This window comes from Artemia sp. Qi Xiang Cuo, chromosome 18 (genome assembly GCF_049724085.1).
Source record: "Artemia sp. Qi Xiang Cuo chromosome 18, ASM4972408v1, whole genome shotgun sequence".
Lineage (NCBI taxonomy): Eukaryota > Metazoa > Arthropoda > Branchiopoda > Anostraca > Artemiidae > Artemia > Artemia sp. Qi Xiang Cuo.
This window is the reverse complement of record NC_142811.1, coordinates 3,313,465-3,324,434: the sequence shown is the minus strand read 5'-3', so window position 1 is coordinate 3,324,434 and position 10,970 is coordinate 3,313,465. Positions and strand designations below refer to the sequence as shown.

Genomic DNA, 10,970 nt, shown 5'->3' with positions numbered 1-10,970 from the left:
TCTTTGATGCAAGTTTGATGTTAATATTATGTGTATCTTAAATGTCGTTAATAAAACCACAAAAAAAACACAGAGTTAAAACACCCAAATCACTATTATTGTTGGCATCCTTTTTACAGTTTAATCTGTTTGCCAAAAATAATAGATTGTATAGCATATTCCTAGAATTATAAAAAAGGATTTTAACAAGACCAAAAATTTCCTTATTTGAATTTTTTTTTCAAGAATAAACTTTGGAAAGTACATTATTATTTAAAAACATTCATAACTCCAAAGACCATTATTAAATAAAAATATTCCGAAAATAGGACCACTAGACACGATTTTAAAAACAATTAACTTCATGACCATCCTCTAAAATCCATTTGAGTTTCTACTTCATTTTCCAAGTCAAATCAACATTTAATATTCTATTTAATCTTCCATACATAAGAATACATCTCGGAAAGCATACAACAGTCCACGTTAACAGTTGGCTCTAGTTTCAGAGGGTTGCAATTGGGTTCGAGCTTGTCAGATACGTCTTGAAACAAATTCACAAGATTACTACCCTCCATAGGAAATAGAATATGATTAGTACATCCAAACAGACTTTTGTGATCAATTGGTAGAGGATCTTCAAGTTCTAAAAAAAATGATGGAAAATATACTTAAGAAATCGCAGGACAATGATTAAATGATAATAAAAGACACTTTTAATAGCCAAAAAAAGTTTTGCAATGTTTTTGGCTTTATCATTGCACAATCAAACATTTTACGATGTAAAACCATAAGTAAAGCAGAAAGTAACTCATACCAGTAGTGAACCAAACAAACAAAAACCACCGTCTGTTGTTTGGAGCTAAATATGCAACAAAACAATAATATTATATACAAGTTCCAGATAAATGAAAATCTAAAATTACCAACCGAAATCAATTAGCATAATAAAAGTTGCATTATCTAATAATCTTGGTTTCACAAAACAGTTCTTGATAAGGGCATGAGAGCTAATAATGTATGGTAGAAAAATTCAAATTCAATCTCTAAACTTTTTATGTTATAATAAATCTTTTAAAAATTTTCATTCAAAAGTAATTTTTTTTTGGGAAGAAATCTCAAGGTTAAACACAACTCAAAATATAAAATTACATCAAGAAAGATGTGGTGAGTTAATTTCAAGGAACCTAGTAAATACATGAGTGTGATTAAGTTTTGTCTTATCATTTTGAATACCCAAGTTCCCACCTTAATGACTTCTTTCAAAAAGTATTATAAGTACAATTGTCGATAAACGTCCTTTTATTTTCTGTATTATATGTTTATGTTTTATGTTGAAGTCAGAAATGAGTTGAATTTAGACTCTTCTAAATGCTCTTCTGAAAACTCCTGTTATGAGCAATGATCAGAACTAATCCTTCATCGAATGTCTTAAAAGAGAATAGTATATGCCTAATATTCATCAGAAGTTTAATCCGGAGTAAACAAAATGCAACACACTAAAAGGCAATGTCAAATTATCCTCGGGTTTCAATAGAGGATTTTGGATCTTTCTAATCCAAAACACTCAATTTACGCATTCCCTCTATGTTTGAGAACCCTATTACTCCTGATTATTAGCTTATTTACTTTTAAGTTTAAATTAAAACCATTTTTTCAAGGAAATGGGGATATTCTTTCAACCCCTCCTAAAAATAAATTAGAAATTTAACGAGATGAAAAACCTCATTAATATTGATGATTAGTGCATTGATCAGAGGGTAATCGTTTATCAATTCACACAGGGTCAACAAAAAGCCATGATTTTGTGTATTTTTCTAATAAAAGTAGTAGAAAATAAATAGAATATTGTATTTGTCCTAAATTTTAGAAAAAGAAGCAAAATAAAAAGCATATTTACTTAATCAACTGTAACATCAATTACCTTGCTTCATAGCGGTGATCCCAAAGACGTTGGGATTGTCCATTTTCACTAATTGAGTCAAGTACACGGTTAGCTTTTCTTGGCTGCTCTAGACAATCGAAAATATACAGAAACTGAATAATCAACGAATTTGACAGCAATATCTTCAAAGACTACAAGAAGAACCTAACCTATAAATAACAAGAATAGATAACTGGATTTCAAAATTTAAAACCAATTTATTAACACTTTAATCTTTACATTAACCACTTGCAATAAAAAGTCTTATGGTAAGTAGACTTTAGTTCCTCATTTACCCCAAAACACTGTACTGCAAATCTAAGAGTCCTAAAAAATTAAAGCCCTTTCAGGGACAATGCTCAAGCGGTGTCCATAGTAAAAGTCATAATTCTACCATTTATTTTTAATATTTATTTCTTCCTAGACCAGATGTATATTGAGGAGCCAGTTGTCTAATGTTTATATGGAACTAATCCGATTGCCAATAAAAAAAAATTCTAAAACAATAATTAATAAAAAAACATGAATTAAACTCCACCAGCCTTGTCCAATCCTCTTTTTAACTGTATTTTCAATAAGGACATCTGACAGAAATTTTTGATAATTATTTAAAATAGTCTAAAGATTAAACAATTATAAAGGACTCCTTAAAGATAGCATTTGAACTTTGGATTTCCAAAAGTAGTGATGTAGCCCTGAAGCGTCTGTTGTCTTTCTAAACTCAATACATCTTAAGAGTGCGTTTTTATCCTATGCATTTATAAAGAACAAACATAGAAATAAGCTTTGTGCAACTTCACATGTGCAATTCTACCTATCATTATTGGTCTGATCTTTAAAGAGCTCAGCTGAAACATCCAAGCTCAATAATTCCTTTGAGAAGCACTAATTTTTCTGTTAACAAAACTGCATAAATTGTTAAAAATAACATGCAATATTTTCTATTACTTTTTAAGTATTTTAAAGTTAAGTTTTGGGTTGAATTTTAATCACAACAATAACCTATAAAACGTTCTCTATCTTACAATTTCTATTGAAAAAAAATTTAGTTAGATGATGTATTTTTCCTGACATAATAAATACACTCAGTTTTCATACACGATGAATATCTAATTTGCGCCTTTAAAGCTCAGCCTTTACTAAGACGTTGAAAAATAAATAACATTAATCTATTAAAAATATCATTGGTGGTTAATACTACTATGTGAGAAAGTAAGCTAAGTGATGAAAATCTTTGTTAAAAGGCATGGGATTTAAAAAAAAGACTGGAAGCCATTGCTCTACAGTAAGGTTTTCTCATGTTCTGAATACAATTATTTGAACTTCATTACTGGCACTTTCTTGTTTTTTGGTTTCCTCCTTTTTTCAAAACTAGGCAGATGTTTCAGACTCTTTGCTTTATATGAGTTTTAATTTAATTAATATAATAATTACTTAATATAGTTATATTAATACTGAATATAATTATTAATTTAATTTAATTTTATTATAATACAGTAACTATCAATAGATAAAAATTAATCTAACAAATTACTAATAGAATTTTACGACATGAAACTAGTTCCATGAACTTAATATACTTGGAATTAGGATAAAAAGCTAACTCTTGAAGTGTCCTAAGTGTTATCAAGATTTCTTTTTTGAGAGTCTTGGTTACTATTTCTTGGGCTAGTCTTTACTTATAACTTGTCAACTTCTTTTTTTTTATTTTTTTTTCTTCTATTCAGTTGTACAATTCTTAAAAGCCATGTAAGGTATGCCAAGCAGTATTTTTTTTTTACATTTTACCTATCTAAGTAATATAATTCATTGGCCATATCAAAAGGCTTCTATGAAAAATGAACTATCAGTTATTTTCATTCACAAAACTGTAGTGAGAGGAGGGGGACAAATTTTTCAAACGCTAGGAATGCAAATTATTTTTCATTCCATTGTATGAAAATACCAAAAAGCATTACTTTGCAATGAAATTTTCTAAAAGTGTTACAATAAAAATTTTAAGGGAGACAATTTCCTCGACCAATTGCAGGGCTGCCAGTGGATCAAGTGGTAAAATTTAGGGACTTAGGGACCTCTTTTAGTCGAAAAAGGAACCTCTATCGGGACAATTCTGGATGAAAAATTGACCCCAAAACTCATTTTTCAGAAAGCTTTGAAAGAAAAAGCTGTGACACAACAACAAATAAAACACGACTAGGGGTAAAAAGAGGGAATGATCATCTGACATCTTTCCATGATCAGAGGCCAAGTGATAATTAAGAAACCGACGACCTGAGAATCGTCATGGGAGGAGCTTTTGCCTTCTTTTTTTCTGAACGCATTACCTTCGAATACAAAAATTCAGATACAAAAAAAAACAAAGTTGAAAGACATAAGGTATGGTAGTTAGAACACACAACCAATATGTTTCCATTTTCTTGCACTGCCATATACTGGAACAGAGATGTGATCAGTAAATGCTTCTTTGACTCTAACTGCCGCTAGTTCTTTGAGCCCCATCTATTATAGCCTGCGCTAGCTATATCTCGATTATATCCTTCTTTTCAATGCCCTTTTTCAGCCAGGTCAAAGCTTCCTTCAGTAACTCGTCTTCGGCCATTTCCTTGAAAACAAACGCTTTTTTTTCTTTGAGAGATTTTTCTAGAGTCTCTATAGATTTTTTTTTTCGAAGATGTTTTATCGAGTTTCTGCTCTTTAAACCGTTGACCTGCATCTAAATCCAGTGGCTCTTTCTTAGTTTTTTTTTCTTTAAATTCTTTTTACTGCTGTAGGTAAAAATCATAGGTATCTCAAGCGGAAATGACCAGATTTATCAAGTCTTCAGTGAGAGCAACATTTGGGAACGTCCTCCAAATCTGCCCCACTTATCTATCACAAAGTTTTGCATTCAAAGCTCGCTCATTCATCAAAGCTCTTTCTTTGCTGAGAAGTCACTTGGAAAGGGCTAAACCCCTTTCAATGCTGGCAGACCCGTATGAAATCTTCCCTGGATCATGTTGTTCCACTTGTCCTCAATCCTTCCTGGCTCCGATGGAAGTCCAGATAATTAGACTGGCTTAAACTCATCAACAAACATATCTTTAAGCATCGCATTGGGTAGCTTCCTGGTAAAATATAATAAACTAAGAGCAGAAACTGACTTTGAAACTTCATCGGGATGCAGAAAGGATAACGGTTTGAAACACTGCTTTCTGCCGACTTCACCAAGGGTCATCTTCCGGAAATAGGGTCCAAGTGCTTTGGTTAAAAAATAAGCAAACTTAGTTCGCCAAAAAAAAAAGGTTTTTGACCACTATATCTCAAAACATTTTTCCATATACATCTGCTATTCCGTCTGAGATTTCCCAGAATAGTCAGACTCAATCATCTTCAGAGCCAATGTAATTTCTGCAACTGCTGATTCATCCCGCACTATGGATGCACCTAGCTGCATGAGCAATTTTGCCAGTTCACAACTCTCCATGTAAGATGCTGCTGAGGGATGAAGCTGATTCGGCTTTATATTTATGGTAACATTTTTCTGTATCTCTATACATTTTTCCAGAAACATCTGATATTCCGTCTGGAATTTCCCAGAATAGTCAGACTCAATCATCTTCAGAGCCAATGTAATTTCTGCAACTATTGATTCATCCCGCACTATATATGCACCTAGGTGCATGAGCAGTTTTGCCAGTCCACCACTCTCCATGGAAGATGCTGCTGACAGATGAATCTGATCTGGCATTAGCTTTATGGTAACATTTTTCTTATGTTCAGCAGTTCTGCAGTAAATTGTAGGAATAGAACAGATTGAACAGTAAAAATAGAACAGATCTCCCGGAGCAGCTCTAGACCACTGTTTCATTTGGTGTCCCATTGCACCCTTCTCTTCTAACCAAGTCTCCCATAATTTGAACGTTCATATTCTAATTCAAACTGAAACTTCAAACCCTAAAATTTAAAAAAGAAAACAAGTTAGTAGACAAAATATATAGGCTATTACCAGAAATGTATGCAAATAAAAAACGGCACTAGGAAGTAGTCTAATAGTTCCTAAAAGTGTTTGCTTCAAACTTTTACCTTGAGAATCGATGTTGTTAGCAGAATTTCAAAAAGGATCGTTAATGAGTGTTGGTGTATCTGATGAAATAATTTAGGTTGTATGATCAATTTAATTTATTTTTTAATTCAGTAGTTTTTCAGTAAGGACACTCAATATCCTAAAAGTGTTTGATTCAAACTTTTACCTTGTGCATTGATGTTGTTAGCAGAATATCAAAAAGGATTGTTTATGAGTGCTGGCCTATCTGATGAAATAATTTAGGTTGTATGATCAATTTAATTTATTTTTTAATTCAGTAGTTTTTCAGTAAGGACACTTGATATCCTAAAAGTGTTTGATTCAAACTTTTACCTTGAGCATCGATGTTGTTAGCAGAATTTCAAAAAGGATCGTTTATGAGTGTTGGTGTATTCAAGTAACAAGTAGTATTGGTTTTATTTCATTGAAATGCAAGAGTTGGAATATTTCAGTAGTGTTCTGTCGTGGTTTACCTTGTCACAGATACATTCTCTTGATTTTTCAAAGTTCATTTCAAATTTCTTTCATTGAAATTCAAGAGTTGCAATATTTCAGTAGTGTTTTGTTTTGCTTTACCTTGTCACAGTTACATTCTCTTGATCTTTCAAAGTTCACTTTGGTTTTATTTCATTGAAATGCAAGAGTTGGAATATTTCAGTAGTGTTCTGTTGTGGTTTTCCTTGTCACAGAATGGTTTACCATGTCACATGTACATTCTCTTGTTTTTTCAAAGTTCATTTTGAATTTCTTTCGTTGAAATGCAAGAGTTGGAATTTACATTTCAGTAGTTGGAGTTACATTTCAGTAGTGTTTTGTTGCGGTTTACATTGTCACAGTTACATTCTCTTAATTTGTCAAAGTTCATTTTGAATTTCTTTCCTGGAAATGCAAGAGTTGGAATATTTCAATAGTGTTTTGTCATGGTTTACCTTGTCAGAGTTACATTTTCTTGATTTTTCAAAGTTCATTCCGAATTTCTTTCATTGAAATGCAAGAGTTGGAATATTTCAGTAGTGTTCTGTCGTGGTTTACCTTGTCACAGTTACATTCTCTTGATCTTTCAAAGTTCACTTTGGTTTTATTTCATTGAAATGCAAGAGTTGGAATATTTCAGTAGTGTTCTATTGTGGTTTACGATAGAACCTGATTACAAATATAATAATTATTTCTATTGGAAATGATTTTCAGCCCCCCCTCCCCAACCTAACCTAACCCCCACCCCTAAATGTGCAAATATATAAACTGAATTTACATATATAGGGGGGGGGCGAAAATTAATTTCTTATAGAAATGGGTGTTATATTTGTAATCAGCAAAAAAACAGGCATTAAATGGTATATTCACTTTATTTGAAACTCAATAATATGATTTGGTATATATTTACCAGCTAGGTTAGGGGGGGGGGGGGGTGGTGCTGAAAATCATTTCTGATAGAAATGATTATTATAGGCTATTTGTAATCAGCATAAAAAAGGCATTGAATGGTGCATTCACTTTATTCCTAACTCAATAATATGATTTGGTATATAGGCTATTTACCAGCTACTTTAACCAGTCAATATCTACCAAATCATATTATTGAGTTAGGAATATATTGAATACACCATTTGATGCCTTTTTTATGCTGATTGCAAATATAATAAGCATTTCTAGCGGAGATGAATTTCAGCCTCCCCCTACAGACTATACCTAACCACCCTACCCCTTAAGTCGCCGATATAGGGGGGGGCTGTAATTCATTTCCAATAGAAATGCTTATTATATTCGCAATCAGCATAAAAAAAGGCATCGAATGGTGTATTTACTTTAGTCCTAACTCAATAATATGATTTGGTAGATATTGACCCTTTAACCTGTAGACCCATCCCTGAGTTTCATTTTCCTAACCTAACCCCTTTCCAAGATAACCAAAAGTAGAATTTTACCCTTAACATGTTTCCTTCTCTAATCTTATACCATTATTGAACACCTTTTCCAAACTAAAATATTACATTGAGAAAATTAGCCTAGACTAGCCAATATCTGTGGCCTAGCTCTTATGCTACAGTAAAGAAACATGCTTTATAAGTTTCATTTAATGCTTAGAAGCTTTTAAGGATGGCTTATCAATTAGATATACCGAATAGAGAAAATAAAGATTTAAATATTCAAAATACAAACCAAAACATCAGCCTTCTTCTTCTTCTATTTAACAGCAAAGCGGGCTTTTCAGTAAAACTATTTAGCCCTTTTCCTTTTGCTTCACTCTGTGGGCTACAGAGCTACTGGCTTGATTGCCTCATATTTATTATATATATTCACATATCTTTCAGCAGATCTTTCGACTCTAGTAGTTCAAATATAAGATAATAGATGTCGATTTCTATGCTCTGTGTGCAGGTATAGTTGGTTAGGCTCTTGGCTGATAGTGGGATTTTGTGGTGTTTGAAGTATTTTAACAGTTTAGAAAGCAAGGTATGTTTTGCAGACGTCAGCATATTACATTCAAATAGGCAATGGTCAATTGTTTCATTATTCATATTACAATGCCTGCAAAGAGGGGACAGGGGAATTGAAGCACTTGAATTAGAAAACTTATATGAAAATGCAAGAAAATTTAGTCCATTTGTTCCAGAACAAATTCTCTGATATATTATAGAAAGATAGTTATTGGGAAAGGATTAGTCTTATTAAAATTAACATCTGATGGCCTCCATCAGTAAATATATCTAATTGGGATTGGTCTCCCACTTGGCTGGTCAATATTTATAGCATTTTTTGCTATTTTATCAACCTGATGCTTACCACTTATGCCAGAGTGGCTAGGAATGTACTGAAAGTAAGTTTTTATGCCACGTAAAGCAAGATTATCAATAATACTGTGACAATGATAAGTGTCAATGTCCAACTTATATTGAGGAGCTGAGGCCAGCAACTCAAGGCTTGATAAAGAGTCGGAATAGATGATAATATTATTCAAATTTTCAATCAAAGATTGGTTTTGCTTAAGGTGTTCCAATGCAATGATTATGGCATTTAACTCAGCAAACTTTATAGATAAATTATTAAATAATCTCTCGCCCATTGCAATTTTCAGGTGAGGACGGAAAACACTACTTGCAACCTTCTCATTCATTTTTGACCCATCAACAAATATTTGGAAGTGATTTTTATAGGTAATTGTATTAAGTTCTGCAAATTTTTACTGGACAAAAGCAATGGGGGTTAAATCTTTATTCCATTTTGAAAATTCAGTATTTATTATGGGAAATGACCAATTCCATGGAGGGGATTGGGAGAAAGTAGGTGCAATAGACTTTGCTGGTACAGGGAACTTCTTTTGAATATTGGCATACTCATCTGCAATACCTCTATACATGGCTGGATTTCTTAACCAATTATGTAATGTGTGTGAGCTATTTGATTCAATTTTTGTAAGATGTTTTATCAAGAGAAAGCTATGTCTCTCCCTTATTGTTGTTAATCCACTGTCCATAAGCAGAAACTTGGTGCTTGTGGGTTTCCTAAGACCAAATATGAGACGTTATATCATTTTGTATTGTTTCAATTTTTTGCATCTGGGTCTTTGCACATGCACCATAGACAATGAGCCCATAGTCAATGTGGGGTCTTATATGTGATTTATATAACTGGAGTAAGGTTTCCTCCTTACAACCCCAGGGTGTGGAACGTAGTCTTTTTAGTATATTTGCTTTTCTATGGCATTTTTTTATTGTGTTTGAAATGTGGAGGTGGAAATTAAGTTTTTGGTCAAGCATGAGACCTAGGTAATTAGTATTATTATCTTCTGGAATAGTTGTTTTATTTAGAATTAGTTTTGCATTAACATGGTTTCGCTTCCGGTGAAATTGGATTATTTTTGACTTGGTGGGTGCAATGGGGAAATCTGAATGTTGAGAGAATTTTTCAAACTGGAAAAGTGACTTTTGCAGATTTTACTGTGCTATTTGAAAGGTGTTGCCAGATGACCATAGCTCCAGATCATCAGCATATTGTAGTTTCGTGTGGGGTAGGTTCAGGTCCCAGAGATATAGGGCAAATAGGTGGCAGCTGAGGACTGCTCCCTGAGGTAGGCCTTTGGATATTGTCTTTTGGGGTGAAGAGGCTTAACCAACACAAACAATGAAACTTTGCACTTATATGAAGGATTTAATAAAGGATACTAGCTTAAGAGGTACTCCAATGTTTTCAAGTTTATTTACTAGGATTTGGTGGTTCAGAGTCTCATATGCTCCTTCAAAATCAAGGAAAGCTGCCACTAAGATATTATTTTTAGAGAAATATTCATTTATTGGATTTGTTAGCAAAATGAAAGCATCTGTTGAGGAGTGGTATTTCCTGAATCCAGTTTGATTGTGTGGGATCATGTTATTTTTCTCAACAAACCAGACGAGTCTGTGATAAATCATTTTCTCCATTATTTTCCCCATCACAGGTGTAATCATTATGGGCCTATAAGACTCAGGGTTATCTTTTGGTTTTAATTTTCTTTAGGATTGGTAGGAGGGACGAACATTTCCATATAATGGGGAATCTAGAAGATGCCCAAGCGTGATTATAACAATTTAGCAGTTCTTTTTTGTATGAAGGTGTGAGATTCTTTATCCATGTAGGGTGTATTTTGTCATAGCTGCTGCTGGTTTTGATCCTAATATGATGTATTGCATTATTCAATTCCTGGATTGAAAATGGATTAGTTATGTACTCGGATCCTGGGCGCGGTTAGTAACTAGGGTTCATAGGAATTGTGGACAGTTTGCTTTGATTATTTGATGTTAGCTTATTAACAAAAAGAGTTGCAAATAGGTTAGCCTTTTCAATATCATTGTCATAATGGGTATTATTATGTATAAGCTCATACAGGAGTGGGTTGGGAGAAGTCTTTTTCCCACATATGTGGCTTATGACTTTATGTATGATTGGCTCATGCGTTTCTCTGGAGAGATTATTTGCAAAATTATTCCAGTATTTATATTTAGCATCTATTATAGTCTTTTTTAGATT

At 32.9% G+C, this 10,970-nt stretch overlaps 1 long non-coding RNA gene across 1 annotated transcript; it reads right to left on the bottom strand.

Annotated features, from left to right (window-relative positions):
- Positions 1-410: 410 nt before the first annotated feature.
- Positions 411-7,964, bottom strand: LOC148941125 (uncharacterized). The gene is made up of 3 exons (XR_016143300.1): positions 7,892-7,964; positions 1,904-2,068; positions 411-625 (listed from the first exon to the last, which is right to left on the bottom strand). It is a non-coding gene; the product is annotated as an uncharacterized LOC148941125 (long non-coding RNA).
- Positions 7,965-10,970: the final 3,006 nt, after the last annotated feature.